We start from the raw sequence: 16,403 nt of genomic DNA on the forward strand, positions 1-16,403 counted from the left end.
AATGTCTGGGATATGATTGCAAGGAGTACAATAATAGCTTGTATAGTTTATCATAGGGGTGTCAAACCTGCAACGTTACATGATGTGTCACAACGTATCACGACTTTTTTGCCACTGCCGGCAATGGGGTGGGTGTGGTTTCACTATGATGCATCTGGCCCGCGGGCCAGCAGTTTGACACCCCTGGTTTAGAGAGTTTCAGAAGGGGATTTCTCTTGCCTCCCCTCTGAGTTTTTAAAAACAATTTATATGAAAATCACTTACGAACTAGAAGTGCATTTTGAGATGAAACCTGACAAGACAAAAACTCAGAATGCTCAATTTAAATAAAAATACAATATAACTACAGGCAAAATTGGAATGGTGGTACTAGGGGAATAAAAAATGTGACATGGCAGGTGTCTAACCAATATCCAAGGTTGATTTTAATCAATTGTTACATAAAAACAGTAACAATTGTATATGGAAATTTTCAGTCATCCAGGTCCTGGTTGTCCCAAAGGTGCTTTTTCAAAAGGAACTGAAGAAGCTTCTTGGATTAGAAGTGAAATGTCTTCAATGAAAAATAAAGGCAGTCCAGTTGCCTTTTGAAAAAAACACCTTTGAGAGTAACAATTGCAGAATTGTAAATAATTGAGGAAAAAATTATAATGGAGTAGTATGGATATTAAGAACCAATTTGGTGTCATGGTTAAGGTATTAGACTAGAAAAAGAGACCATGAATTCTAGTCCTGCTTTAGGTACAAAGCCAGCTGGGTGATCTTGGGCCAGTCACTTTCTCTCAGCCCCAGGAAGGAAGCAATGAGAAATTACTTCTAAAACCCTTGCCAAGAAAACTGCAAGACTTGTCAAGGCAGTCTGCAAGAACAGAAGAAGAAAAAAATATAGATATTAAAAATAATAGACAAACCATAAAAGAACCTCACAAATTCCACCAAATTCTTAACATTCATGTTCTTTGAAGGAAAAAGAACCCAAAGCATGCTACTTATTACAATAAACCTGAGAAGTATTATTTAAATTTTCAAAGCTCTAGTAAATATAGGATTCTAGGAGTCATATCCTATCTTTGGAAGCCAGAACAATTAGTTACATAAATTCCATCCTCTTAATCTAAAACTGACTGCAGGAGAAAGTCTAGAATATGTTTATTTTAAGTAAGCCTTAATGTGTGGCTTATTTTCTAATAAAGGTCTTTGTAACTTTGGCCTGAAAAAGTGATTTTATCAGCTCATCTAAAGCATGTATTTGCATATTGCATTTTTGATACGAATATTCCTTCACTGTCATTGGATTTCAACGAATATTTGGTTGAAATCTATTAAAAGAAATACAGAAGTATTCATTGTTTATTGCTTCCCTGGTTCTTCTTCCTAACATAAAGAGTCTGGAAAGGGTGAGCGTTTTAACCTGCAGTGGGCTGAATTACTTTCTCTGCCTATATTCAGTAAAATTTCTGTCCTACCAGAGATACAGTCACCTTTTTTCTTTCCTCCGGTGAGACTATTGCATAGCAAAGCAGAATGTAATCAAGATGCCATTTCCAGCCTTGCAATCAATTCTGGTTGTTTCCCACATGCCATTCCTCAGCCTTTCAGACAAGCTGCAAACAGGTCTGTTAAAAGCTATAACACACTTAGTGTTTTTGACAGCTACTATTTTTCACCAGGGCCATGAACAATTGTGAAGCTGCTGGTGTCTGACTGAAATAATAGCTAGACATACAAGATCATTTGTAAGACAGATGGCTTGGGCAGGTACCATTTATGAGCCAGCAGTTCTTTCATCACTTAAAGCCTCCTCAACGAGGACAAAGAGTTACAGAAACTTTCAATCTCACTCATTCGTACAAAACATTCTGCTAAGATTTGGGTTCTTGGAAATTATTTCACATGTTCCAAGCTTACATATTTGCAAAGCCTAAATGTAAACTTGGATTTTTCATGACAAAGAATGGAGATTTGCACACACAATAGTTAGGCCTTCTGTGACTTTTCTTGCTGGATGTGTACAATTGGATAAAGTTTGTTTTAGGGCTTCTGTGTTCTTAGGCTCCTGTCCTTCCATGATATCCAAATTCATGCAGTCCTTCATATTGCATTTCATTATCTGGATGGTATCTTTTTATTGGATGTGCAGTTTTCACCTCATTTTTAGATGTGCCTAGGACTGAAATATTCTCTAGAGCAGTTTCCCAACCATAGCAACTTTAAGATGTGTGAATCTCAAGTATCCAAATTCCCCAGCAAGCTTAGAATTGTAGCAACACAGTCCACATTTCTTAAAATTGGCAAGATTGAGGAATGCTTGTCTATACTACAGTATGTCAATACATTACAACATACTAGGTCAGGGGTCCCCAACACCTGGTCTGTAGCTCGGTACTGGGCTGTGACCCATTGGGGCTGAGTGCACAAGCACACAAAGCTCCATTTAAGCAAGCAGCAGGCACACAAGCACAATAATCCTCCCACCCTGTCACCACCACCATTGCTGCCAGTCCTGAGAGCTGGAAAAGATGGGGACCGCTGTCCTAGGTTCTTGAGATGAATTTGATGTGTTTGAAGCTGTGTGTTCATATTGTTGTTTATATCATCTCCCCAGCATCTTCATCATTGCGGTCATCATCATCATCATCAATGTTCTGTTATGGCTCAGTGGGTTAGGACGCTGAGCTTGTCGATCAGAAGATCGGCAGTTTGGCGGGTCGAATCCCTAGTGCCGCGTAACAGAGCGAGCACCTGTTACTCGTCCCAGCTTCTGCCAACCTAGCAGTTCGAAAGCACGTAAAAATGCAAGTAGAAAAATAGGGACCACTCCGGTGGGAAGGTAACAGCGTTCCGTGCGCCTTTGGCGTCTAGTCATGCCGGCCACATGACCACGGAGACGTCCTCGGACAAGCGCTGGCTCTTCGGCTTTGAAACGGAGATGAGCACCGGCCCCTAGAGTTGGAAACGACTAGCACGCAAGTGCGGGGGAACCTTTACCTTTACCTTTAATCTGATTAAATAATATGTTGAAAGTTAAAGGGTTTGGGGATTTTCCTGAAAATCTTACTTAATGCCATTGAACTTTATATCCTAAATCTTTTTAAAACTAAATTTCATTTCTAAAAGTTAATGAGTCCCTGCTTCCCCCCCTTTTTTTAATCAACCAATGTCATACCTTTTGCAAATATCAGGTGGCAAACATTATAATGGTGGGGGAAGTAAGGGAGGGAGAGTAAACTGAAGAAAGAGGAAGATTTATGGGAATTCAGAGGAAAGATAACCAAATGAAGAGAGGCCAATTGTGCTGAAACAAGGAAGAAGTTGGAGATTCAAAGTATGTAGAAAGGATTGAAGAGCCAAAAGCTCATTTTATTGACAATCACTCTAGGGAAGTTTAGATTCTAACACTTGTGGTAAAGTAAGTTTTAATTCAGCAATTCTTCTCATTCATATTGATAGAATGTTTGTTTAAAACTTAACAAATACATGAAGTGAACATTGATTACATGGTGCTCCCTTTTCTGAGATATAATAGGTGACACAGATACTGAAATTAGATGTTAGGAACTCTGAGCGGCTCATAAAAATAATCCTGAATCTCCCATCTTCCATGATCTTCTTGGCAATATGAAGCCATACATTGAAAATTCTTTCCCAGCTTCTTCTTTATCAATGCTTCATTTCACTGGCTACTCTTGGAAAGCCACAAGTTACTATAATGCATGTTTCAGCTACTAGGTTTTAGTGAGGGCAGAAGAGGCCAAGTCATCATGTTTTAATTTCAGATTACTTCTGGCATCTTTTCACAGAGCAATACAGGGGCATCTGCCGTGGTGACAGGGAGAGGGAGAATGTCAAAAAAAGTCAAAATGATGGCATGATGATACAATCACAGTTTCCCCCACACACACACCTTCTTTTACATACAGCCACTCCTGCAACAAAACAAAAAAGTAATTCCACTCAGCCTAGAAATGCTGAGGCCAATTCCTTACACATGGCACAATTTTGTCTGGGACATTCCTATATTTTCCATCTCATCTAGTGAAATGTGACTATTTTTAATACCTTCCCACTAAGACAAATTAAGATAAAAACAATGAATAATTTCCAAAGGTCTGATGATGCCAGCTGTAAAGTCTGTTAGTATAATAAACAGGAACTATAATCTTTTCTGAACCATTAGGCATTAAATGATGCTTTCAGATGTTATTGTATGGATTTTTTTTCCACTGTCATCCTTGATGTTGAAGTCTCCAATACTTGTAAACAGACCCCAGAAGACAGAATGTTAGCTTTATCTTGTGAGAATTGACTCATTTCATTAGCGCTCCCCTGCGCTACATTGAAAAGCTACATTGACAAATAATTCTGTATTGAAGTTAGCAGTAGTTAACCTAATGCTAAATGATATAAATGGAGATTTGAGTGTTCTACACACAGTATTATACTTTAAGAAATGAGCTAGCTTGTCTTCCCTGCTGTGCTGTACCACTCCACAGCCCCATGTGTTTTCTCCACAAATGTTTTAATATGTCCCTAATTATTTTTTAATTGCAGCAGCTGTTTTTGATGTGCATTGGGCACATGAGATAAACCTCCCTCATACGTGCTTCTTTTCCCTTATGCTCCCCGGATTCTGCCACATCTCATTACCATTCTGCTCGCCTGGAGACCAGAAACATTGGCTGACACTTGGTTATATCTTCCACATTATCCATGTGAGCCAACAGTTTGGAAAAACTAAGTGGGAGGAATATTGAAATAGCATTTTTGTGCTATTAGCAGTGCTGTGGCATCAAAAGAAACTGTGGCCTGTGATTCATGGAAACCTTGTACTCTGTAGAAAGTCCAACAGTGCAACCCTAAGCATGTTTGCTCGTAAGGAAGTGTTACAAAATTCAAGTGAATTATGGCAGAATTAGCAGAAATGGCTAAGATTTCTGCTTATCTGAAGGATCATTCACAAGAAAGATACATTTCGGTCTGGAGAAGATGGATAGATTATATTCAGAATAAATATGGGACTAAAAAGTTCCATCTAGCCTATGAATAAATTTTAAATTGTTATTATTACTAGTAGTTTATTATAGTGGAATTTTTATTAATTTTAATTATATGGTATTATTATTATTTTTAGTATTAGTATTGTTTAATAACTTGGATATTAATTTGTTTATGTTTTTATTATTATTACGTCTATTTTTATTTTGTTTGTATTTATGTTAAACGGGAGTTAAAGCGCATTATGAACTTGGTTATCTATATAGTTGGTTAATGTTAGAGTATTATTATTATATTTGTAACCCTGTACTCAGCTCTGGGAAGTGGGGGAGGGAGAGGGGGGTGGTTTTGGGTAGGTTGGTTTTGGGGATTATATTGTAACTTTCAGGCCCCGTCCAACGAGTCGCCAAGAGAATGAAACCGGAACGGGAGCTGGTTCTCCTAAGCCACGTTTATTAGCCACATAAACAGTTGCTCGAAGACAAACGAAGTCAGCGTTGACTTCACAGCACAGTCAACGCTGTTAAGTAACCGGCAAAGCCGACACCCACCACCACACCCTTAATTGCACCACCACGCCCCCACCCTACTTAATCACCGCCTCCCAAGGTTCCCTCCTTTTGGCTCCCGTCCCACCACCATTGCAGCCGGTAAGTTACCCCCCAGCCCAAACCTCCCTCCTTTCCCCCAGAGCTCCGCCTATGCTCTTCTTTCCCCTCACCTCCCCAGACCGCAGCAAGTTGTGCCCTGAACCCCTCCCCGGCCCACCGGTAGTCTCCGCCACCCCCTGGACCACCCAGGCACCCGTTCCTGTTCTGCTGCTCGGGCGCTGGGCAGCCACCGGCCGCTCCATCGTACGGCCCCTTCCCGGCCTCCTGGTTAGTCCCAGAGGCTGCTGGGCCGTGTCGACGTCCCCGTCCCTCTTTCCGGTCCCCGGAGGCCAGCAGAGAGCTCCGTGGCCGCGCTCGGCGGCCGCACTCCTTCCCGGCTTGTCGGCAGCTTCCGGGGGCCGGCTGGCTGGTCCGCGGCCTCCCCAGCTGACAGGCGGGCCGCCGCTGCGCCGTTCTCCCAGCTGCTCCTTTCCCCGATCCGTCGGGATGGCGTGGGTGCGGCCGGCCGTTTCCGGAGCCCGGCAGCTCAGCGTAGAGGCGAGGAAGCCGGCGAACGTCCCTGGAGGCCGGTAGGTCGCTCTGTAGCGGGCGGGCGGTTGCCGGGGTGCTGGGGGGGGCCGTACGCTGTCCCGGCCCTCCGGGAGACCACGGGCACCGGCGGGAGGCTTCGGGGCCTGGCGGGTTGCTCCGTGGGAGCCGGCGGTCTGGCGAGTCACCCCGCGGCCCGTCCGAATGTCGGGCGTGCCAGGCCCGACATGCCGCCCCCCCTACCAAGGGTCCTCCTGCAGACGTAGAGAACAAGGTTATAGCATAATTCACTTTGCATACACCCCCGTGTCCCCTACCCCCCGGCCTGCCAGGGTGGGCTCGGTGGAATGCCCGGACCAAACGTGGAGCATGGACGTCTTCCCGCGACACCCACGTTGCCTCCTCCACCGGGTACCCCTTCCACCGAAGGAGATACTGTAGGGCGCCCCTCCGCACCCTGGAGTCCAACACCTCCTGCACCTCATACTGGTCAGCGTGAACCGGTCCGGGACCCCCCTCCCCTGCCGCTGCAGTAGCCGCTGGAGCAGGTTTCAGCAGGCTACTATGGAACACCGGGTGGATCTTACCCAAGAACTTAGGCAACCGCAGCCGCACCGTCACCGGGTTTACCACCTGCACCACCCGGAACGGCCCGAGGTATTTGGGTCCTAGCTTGCGGCACAGGACCTGTAACCGTAAGTACTTGGTGGACAAGTAAACCAGGTCCCCCACCCGCGGTGTAACAAAGGGTTTTCGTTTCTTGTCCGCCTGTGCTTTGGTCGCCACGGTGGACCGATCCAATGCTTCCTTCGCCGCCCCCCAGGCAGCCGTGATTTGACGCATCCAGTCAAGCGGTGAGCACGGAGATCCCTCCTCCTGGAGACATTCAGCGAAGGGAACAAACTCGTGACCGGTGACCACCCGATATGGAGAGAAGCCAGTACTACTATGGACTGCATTATTGTACGCCACTTCAGCAAGCGCTAACAGGTCTACCCAGTCCGTCTGCCGGAAGGAAACATAGCTCCGTAAATAGCGTTCAACAGCAGCGTTGGCTTGTTCTGCGGCCCCGTTGGTGCTAGGGTGATAGGCCATACTCAGTCCCTGGGACGAGCCGATATGACGCAGGAACTCTCTCCAAAACCGGGCCGTGAATTGCACCCCTCTATCTGAAATCACACGCCGCGGCACTCCATGCAGTCGGTATACTTGCGTGAGAAACAGCCAAGCTAGTCGACGGGCTGATGGTAACCCCTTACACGGAACAAAGTGTGCCTGTTTGGAAAACAGGTCGACTACTGTCCAGATAACGGTGTGACCCTTACTCTCTGGGAGGTCCACAACGAAGTCCATGGCGATGTCCTGCCATGGCCGAGTTGGGTCAGCTACCTGCTGCAACAGCCCCAAAGGCTTCCCAACTTGGGGTTTTGTAGTGGCACAGACATGGCAACGCCGTACATACTGCTCGATGTCACTCTTCATGCGGGGCCACCAGAATTGACGACGTGCTAGATGTAAGGTTTCCACAAACCCGAAATGTCCCGCCTGTTTGGTGTCGTGACACCCATGCAGAACGCGTGGCCGCACGGTCTCAGGCACATACAATCGTGTTCCATGCCACGCTAGACCGTCCCGCATGGTTAATTGTCGTGTCAACGCTGGCTTACTTTCGGGCCCCGTCCGACGAGTCGCCAAGAGAATGAAACCGGAACGGGAGCTGGTTCTCCTAAGCCACGTTTATTGGCCACATAAACAGTTGCTCGAAGACAAACGAAGTCAGCGTTGACTTCACAGCACAGTCAACGCTGTTAATTAAGCGGCAAAGCTGACGCCCACCACCACACCCTTAATTGCACCACCACGCCCCCACCCTACTTAATCACCGCCTCCCAAGGTTCCCTCCTTTTGGCTCCCGTCCCACCACCATTGCAGCCGGTAAGTTACCCCCCAGCCCAAACCTCCCTCCTTTCCCCCAGAGCTCCGCCTATGCTCTTCTTTCCCCTCACCTCCCCGGACCGCCGCAAGTTGTGCCCTGAACCCCTCCCCGGCCCACCGGTAGTCTCCGCCACCCCCTGGACCACCCAGGCTCCCGTTCCTGTTCTGCTGCTCGGGCGCTGGGCAGCCACCGGCCGCTCCATCGTACGGCCCCTTCCCGGCCTCCTGGTTAGTCCCAGAGGCTGCTGGGCCGTGTCGACATCCCCGTCCCTCTTTCCGGTCCCCGGAGGCCAGCAGAGAGCTCCGTGGCCGCGCTCGGCGGCCGCACTCCTTCCCGGCTTGTCGGCAGCTTCCGGGGGCCGGCTGGCTGGTCCGCGGCCTCCCCAGCTGACAGGCGGGCCGCCGCTGCGCCGTTCTCCCAGCTGCTCCTTTCCCCGATCCGTCGGGATGGCGTGGGCGCGGCCGGCCGTTTCCAGAGCCCGGCAGCTCAGCGTAGAGGCGAGGAAGCCGGCGAACGTCCCTGGAGGCCGGTAGGTCGCTCTGTAGCGGGCGGGCGGTTGCCGAGGTGCTGGGGGGGGGCGTACGCTGTCCCGGCCCTCCGGGAGACCACGGGCACCGGCGGGAGGCTTCGGGGCCTGGCGGGTTGCTCCGTGGGCGTCGGCGGTGGGCTTCGGGGCCTGGCGGGGTGCTCCGCGGGAGCCGGCGGTCTGGCGAGTCACCCCGCGGCCCGTCCGAATGTCGGGCGTGCCAGGCCCGACAGTAACTTTTATAAAACTTTTTAATAAAAAAAAAGAAATTAAATTTAGGCACAGAACCAACTCAGGAATTCCTGGCCAACTATGAACCTAAGCCAGAGCACTGAGGATCCAACACACATAAACATCTAGCTTTTGTCTTGGGCAGCACTTACGTAATTGCTTGGAGGGAATATTAATATCTGTCCTTTGTCATAGCTGGATCACTCTCTGATAGCAATGGAGTTCTCTCATTCTACTCCCTACAAAGGGTAGATAGACCTATTTGTATGATTTGATCTACAGTATAACCCAGATGGACACCACTGGATTTCAAGAGTGATGTTGACCTCAGATTGGATTGTGTCTGTGCATGAAACCTAGAGAGTCAGGGAACTTCAAGATGATCCAAAATGGCTAACCTCCCCATTTTAAAGAGTTAGAGCTTAATTCAAAAGCAGGCACAAGTGCAAAAAGAAAGCTATTTGATAGAAGTCAGGCCCTCTGCTCACCAATGAAACAATATAATTGCTGCCAACTCTTCTATTTATAGTAGGATCCGGCTGCTCTAAGATCCACGCCTTTTAGCACAGCAGAAAAAGAACTATTGTGAGTTCTCTGACTGACAGGCCAATCTGGAGGCCCACGCATATTATGGCCTCTCATTTTCACAGTCATTTGCATGAAAAAAATCTTATGTGATCATACAATGATTTATATTTCTGGATGACTCATTCCCCCAATTTCACATCATGCTTCTGTAAAGTCTGCAGCTCATGCAGCAGAGAAGGAATTTAGCTTGCAGGATGCTTAAATCTGAAATGCAATGTGCACTTTATTCTTTTGTTGTTTACAGTCAACACTACAGTATTGTATGGTTAACAGAGAAAGAGTTGACATTCGGAAGGCAAAAATCTTTGAGCATTCCAAACCTATTTGTTACACCATCATATTTTACATCTTCTGTATGGTTAATTCAGATGTGGTTAATTGTTCCTAAAATAAATTTCTCTAGGCTAGGGATCTGAGACCCTATTAATTTTGCTGAACTGATAGCTCCCAGGTTGGGGAGCTGGGATGGTTGAGAATTCAACTTTGGCAAGGCTTGGATTTCCACAGCCTCACTGTCCCTAATCTCAGGGTTGATACAGACATGGATGTAAAATGGAAGGTTTTCCAGGACATTCTTATTTAACACTGAACACTCTGCAAAGATCCAAATCAGATTTTATTAGATTTTTAAAAAATCCAACCTCATTCAGGTTCTCAGGGCAACATACACGGTGCTCCTCCTCCTGCTTTCCCACAATAGCTCTGTGAGGTGGGCTTGGCTCAAAGAGTGAGATTGGCCAAAGTCACCCTATGAGCTGTTGTGACTGAAGGTAGACAAGGATCTGGATCTCTTCTGCTCATAGGCAAGCACCCAGCTCTCATGGTGAGATCACAGTCACTGCCCTCTCCATACATTTAAACCAAGCAAACAAAATCTGTTTTCAAAATCAGTAATTAAATGCACCAAAATTAATATTCATGAGATTTGCAATTTTTTGTTTTTATGATTGTTTTATTTATTGGTAGTTGTTAAGCTGCCCATAGTTGCTTAAGATGGGCCACTGTACATCTTTTAGATAAGTAAATAAAACAATAAAGGTTCTGCACTGCTAAATCAATAATAGCTAATTCACTCTACTCAAGTGAGTATATGTATGTGTGAACCATGCAAATGACTAGGTGCATATGCACGCCTCATTCGGCACATACTTGCTTGTGCCTAAGCTGGTGGGCCTGTGCTTTTCCAAGCTCCCATTCCCATCTTTACCAGGTGGCTGGCTTTCTCCTGTCACATCAGTTAAAGCACAACTAAATAGGAGGCAATTTCACTATGTGGTGCTATTATTAGAATGCAATTACCATCTGGTGTTGAGCTGCTGTAAAGTGCTATTTGTCTGTGTCATCAAACAAAAAGTGCCGTAAATTCATGAATGTACAAGGGAGGTTAATGCTCAAAAGCAACGAAACTGTTGCAGGGATTGGTCTCAGGCCAAAAATACTTGCAGGACTGCAGAATCCCTGGCAAGGAAAGATAATGGAGTATTTGATGCATTTGTCGTGTTTGTTTGTCTGTGTGTGTGTGTGTGGTTTTTCCCTGCTAAAATAAAAGCCAAAGAGGTTTCAGGTATACACACATTGTGTTCTATAGCTTATAGCTTTCTTCGATAAAGATTTCTTCATATATTTGACCCTGAATTTGTTCTTTGTCGTATGAGTGTATTTTAACTATAAACTAAAAATGCCATATAAACAAATAAACCAATAAATATGTTTCAGCTGAGGCTTGTAAGCCTCAAACTGCTTTCCTGGAAGGCATAGCGGGGATAGTAATTGATTCTCTCATGACACTTATCCAAACAGCATACTGTACATTTCTGTAGCCAAAGCTGTTTTGGCAGGCTTTTTATTTTCTTTCTGCATCCAACTCAAAAAATAAAGCCCGTAATGATCTGTTTAAACCAGTAATCAAATAATTTATGATTTTTAAGGTAATAAGAATAGATTCCAAAAGGGGAAACATTTTTCTGGCTGTTGAAGCCCCATCCATTTTTTTTTTTTGACTGTTGCATTCAAACACTTAGCCACTGTCTTGACTTTTTTTTTTTTACCGTTCACTCAGGATGCCCCTGGTTTCTTTGGTTGCAATGGTGTTTTTTTGTTTTTCCTTCTTCAGCTTCTTCAGCACCAAACTGATTATATTAAAGTAACTTGCAACCTAAATTAGTTTCTCTACAAGCCTGATGAGGGGAAAGCAAATTGCAAAAACTTTGATAGAGAGAAAATACATCCCTGGAAATGAAGAGAAGAGAGAAAGATTAAGGAATCTGGTTAAACTTGAACAGGCTAAATTCAATTGGATCTGATTAGTTCTTGAAGAAGAACCAAAGTCTATAGACTTGGCTCTGTAGACTTGGCTGGGATTTTAAGAGGGAGAGAGAGAGGGAATGTCATATTTTTGCCAGGAAAACTATAAGGATACATCCCTATAGTCAGGGCTTTTTTTCTCATAGAACGCTCAGAACAGAGTTCCGGCACCTTTTTTGGATGGAACCTTGTAGGATAGGCAAGTGTGTGTGAGTTCCGGCACCTTTTTCTTTTACAAAAAAAGCACTGCCTATAGTTATCATGAGCCCAATGGAAGTAGCCTCCTCCTCCTCCTTCTTCTCCTCCTCCTCCTCTACCAATATAACATGAATTATGAAGCAGTTATACATCAGAGCAGTCATGCTGGCTGGAGAATTCTGGGAGTTGAAATCCACATGTCTTAAAGTTGCTAAGGTTGAAAAAATCTGCTTCACAGTACAGGTACTTATTAGGTTTGCAGAAAGACCACTGTTTTCTGGCCAATATTTTTCAAAGAAATTCTATATTAGAAAGGAAGAGTGAGAACCCTTGAGGACATTCTATATTTAAAAAAGAAGAGCGAGAACACCCTCAGGAAAGCATGGCATTAAAACAAGAATTACAGTTGTACACTCTTTGACATTTTGCCTGCCTTGATTTTAATCCATAGTTGCTATTTCCTGCTTCCTGCTCAGTTCCAACCCTTATACATGAACATGAAAAGGTGTTCATTTATGCTGATGAACACTTTCTCAATTATATTGCTAAGTCTGGAGCTGGCATTATAAAAAAAAACCCGAAGTAATTCCTGTCCATTAAATACATCCCATTTTTTCCCATCAGTCCTCTTAGAATCAGCAAATCATAAAGCTAAAAGTGACACTCATGAGTCAATGAAAAATTCCCTTGAGACCATGAAACTCACTGCTACACCTGTAATGGAAATCTTATATATGTTTAAAAAATAAAAATGGCACCTGGCTACAGCCTACTGTGTTATTTGAAAGTATACCCCTTTGCTCTGAAAAAAATAAGTTGCTTCCCTCACCTTATACCCTTATACCTAATATAAGGTATAAGGTGATGACCTATAAAGCCCTAAATGGCGAGGGTCCGGGATATTTGAGGGAACACCTGCTGCCAGCATCAAGTTCCCTTCGTCCAGTGCGCTCCCACAGGGAGGGTCTCCTCAGGGTGCCGCCGGTTAAAGATTGCCGGCGGGTAACACCCAGGGGTAGGGCCTTCTCAGTGGGTGCGCCTGCCCTGTGGAACCAGCTGCCTGCGGAGCTTAGGACTGCCCCCAACCTCCGTTCATTCCGCCGGGACCTGAAGACCTGGCTCTTCGAGCTCTCTGGCCCAGGCTGAGAATTTTTTAATTTTTAATTTTAACTGGGTTTTAATTTTCTCAGGGTTTTATTTAATCTTTTTAATTTGTTTTAACGTTTGTATTGACTTTCTTTTAAATGCCCTGTTAACCGCCCTGAGTCCTTCGGGAAAGGGCGGTATATAAATCTAAATAAATAAAATAAAAATAAATAAATAAATAATATTTCCCACCCACAACCCATTCTTCAAATTCCAACGTTGTCTTCAGTCGGCCTTTGCTATAGTCCAACCCTTGCTCAAAGCAGAACATCTTCGAGCAGAGCAATTCTAAAGAAAGCTACTGAACCTGGCTTGAAACTCTCTGATGATTGAGAATTCATTTTCTGTTTAGGTAATTGGTTCCCGCTTCAATCTGACTTTACATCAATACCTTTTCTCAACTATAATGTATTTGGCTGTATCTTCGTTCCTAGTCTGTTGAATATAACAACTCTCCTAGTACTTTTATCTGTTTTCATCTCCATTGTAAACTAACTGATTGCTGTTTTCACCTAGTTTCTTAGTAATTGATTATTGTGACTGCTGTTGTCCAAGAGTTAAGAGAGAGCATATTCTGCTCTATGGCCAAGTTTCATTCTTGAGCCACGTGGAGCTAGATGGGTAGGGTTTATACCGTGAAGATAGAAAACCCTGAAAACACCTTGGTGACACTGAAAACAGATTCAGGATTAAGTGCTATATCAAAACTGAATGTGTGTTTTCTTATTTGCTTATCGTCCTTTTTCTACATTATATTTCAAATTCAGGGTCCATGGATTGCAGTGTTTAGTTGGTGGTGATAGCTTGTTAGTTTTTTAGTTTTTCTATAGTGTCTCAAAAATTTTAACTGTTAATTTCAACAGCTTTGTGTACCCTGACTCATAGTAAGCATTAGTAAGTTTACTTCAAACTGATATTTAATACTATGCTTTTCCCCATGGGATTATTGTTTATAATGATTACTAAGAGGTTCTAACCTTATATCACCTATGGGATTAAGATTTTCAGTTGAGGATTAGATATATTTGCAGCACATTCTTTAAAAAATGTCTGGATTCTATTTTTCAGTAGCCCCTGTCTTCCTGAAGGAATATTTTCTCCCCAACTGGATTCCTTACACGAAAAGAAAAAAAATCTTAACACTAAAGCAAAACACTAACCAAGTCTTTTTATTACTAATAATATATATTATATTTATATTTTATATTTATTAAATTTTTATACCGCCCTTCTTAACATGCTTAAGGGTTCTGGAACAAAGGGAAATTGTTTAATCTAACTGTTGCTTTCTTGCTTTTTGTAATCGGCTTTTGCACCAGGGAAATCTCATGCAAGCGTGGGATTCATGTACATGGATGGGATGTACTGAAGGAGAGAATAAGGGAGTGTACAGGAATGATTGATGTCTTCCTTATGATGTAATGGCTCTGTTGTCTGATTTTCATTGGCTAACAAAATTTATAAAGCAATGCTACTAACTTTCTAAGGTGTGGCACTTCTGGACGTAACTCTCCCAGTGTTCCAGATTCTCTGTCATCCAGCCATCTAATTTGATCAAATAAAGAGCTGTCTAAGAAGCCTTCAAGTAAGGGACTGGGACCTTACAATGCAACATTGGTTTATTGACTTCAATATCTTGTCTTTTTAATAACCTTCATAATTCCATGCTGACTTTTCTCCCTGAAATATGAATTACATATTTCTCAGCCTGAGCCTACACATTTGTCATTTGTTTTAAGAACCTTTTCAAAACAAATGACATCATTTGTAATTTGTTGCATTTGTATGCATCACTTGTTAACTTCTGTCTCCTTTTCCTCTTCTCCTTCCTTAGTCCCAACTGAGCTGTAAACTCCTTGGAGCAGAGATTTCATTTATAGTATGCTGTAAGTACAAGTCATACTGGCATTCCTAGCTAGATAATAAAGTCACTAAGACAGTTTTTATCTTCTGGTTATTGCAATTGATTGAAGTTGCTTTCTAAACATACTATCTAGGGAATGAGTCCTATTAGATTCATTGGGACCTCCTTGTGTTAACATGTATTAGATTCCACATGAACTATGTTATGTCGTGGGCTCTGGTGAGCAGGAATGAAGACACACAGCTGAGTACAGAGAAACTCATTATTTTACTCAAGCTGGAACTGTACTGGGACTTGGGGCGCACCCCGCCACAATATATAGCCAAACCCTATGGTAGCAACCAATCACATTGAACCCGTGCTTGCCGCCCGAGGTTGACCAATTGCAGGACTGGAGACATCCTGTCTGGGTTGCTGGAGAGCCGTTAGCTCTCCAGCAACACACGTGGTGTGGTACCAAAAGCCCAGTACATAACACCCCTCCCTCCTAAGATCAGGCTATAATCCCCTTAATAAACTTGACAATAGTCAAGACTAAGAATCACTTCAACAACCAAAATACATAATAACAAAATAATGCAAAAAAAATAATGCTTGTTATTTCAAGGTGGTTAGAATGACATTACGTGACCTTTACAGACGTGCCTTGTAGTATGGACTACAATGAGATTAAACAATGGCTAAATGGCTAGTCAATGCAGTAAGGACTACAAAGAGATGAAACAACATCTCAATGAACATGCTTGCCAGCAGTTACAAATTGCCCCCATTTCTGTAGGTAGTGGTACAATTGTCACAACATTATACATCCTTTATTTTACAATATAGTCTGTAAAATATGCCGGGTGTTTGTGTGGCCTGGAGGAATGCCTTGGAGTTCCACTCACTTTGTGGTCTACCAGCTTACCCGTTGGGCTGGGTAGACCCATGTCTCCTTGTGCTCCATTGTCCAGGGGAATTGAAATGCTCTGGCTGGCCTCACCAGGTTGGCCCACCCCAGTCAGTCTGTTCTGCAGAGTAGGCACAGCGGTTGCTGAGATTCGGCTGGTTCGCCTGGTCAGGGGTCCCATGTTGCACTTCTGAGCTTCCTTGTTCTTCCTCGGAGACAACGTCAGCTGAAAAAGGAAAACCCTGGTGGTTCTGGTGTGGGCTGGCTTGGGTGCCAGTTTGAGGACTTCGGGAGGGACCTATGCCATAGTCCTCACTTAGTGACCATTCTGGATACCTCTTTCTAAGTTGGTTGATGTGTCTTCTAACCAGTCGCCCTCCCTCCAACCCCACTTCGTAAGATAGGGGTCCGGATGCTTTGGTCACCTGGCCAGGAACCCACAAATTTCCAGGCCCATAGTTTCTGGCCCAAACCCAATCACCCATTTGCAGCCCCCTCAGGGGTTTTGGTCTAGAACACAGGTCTGCAACCCGCGGCTCCGGAGCCGCATGCAGCTCTTTCAGCCATCTCCCGCGGCTCCCAGTCCA

The sequence above is a fragment of the Vipera berus genome, assembly GCF_964194415.1.
Source record: "Vipera berus genome assembly, chromosome: 1".
Lineage (NCBI taxonomy): Eukaryota > Metazoa > Chordata > Lepidosauria > Squamata > Viperidae > Vipera > Vipera berus.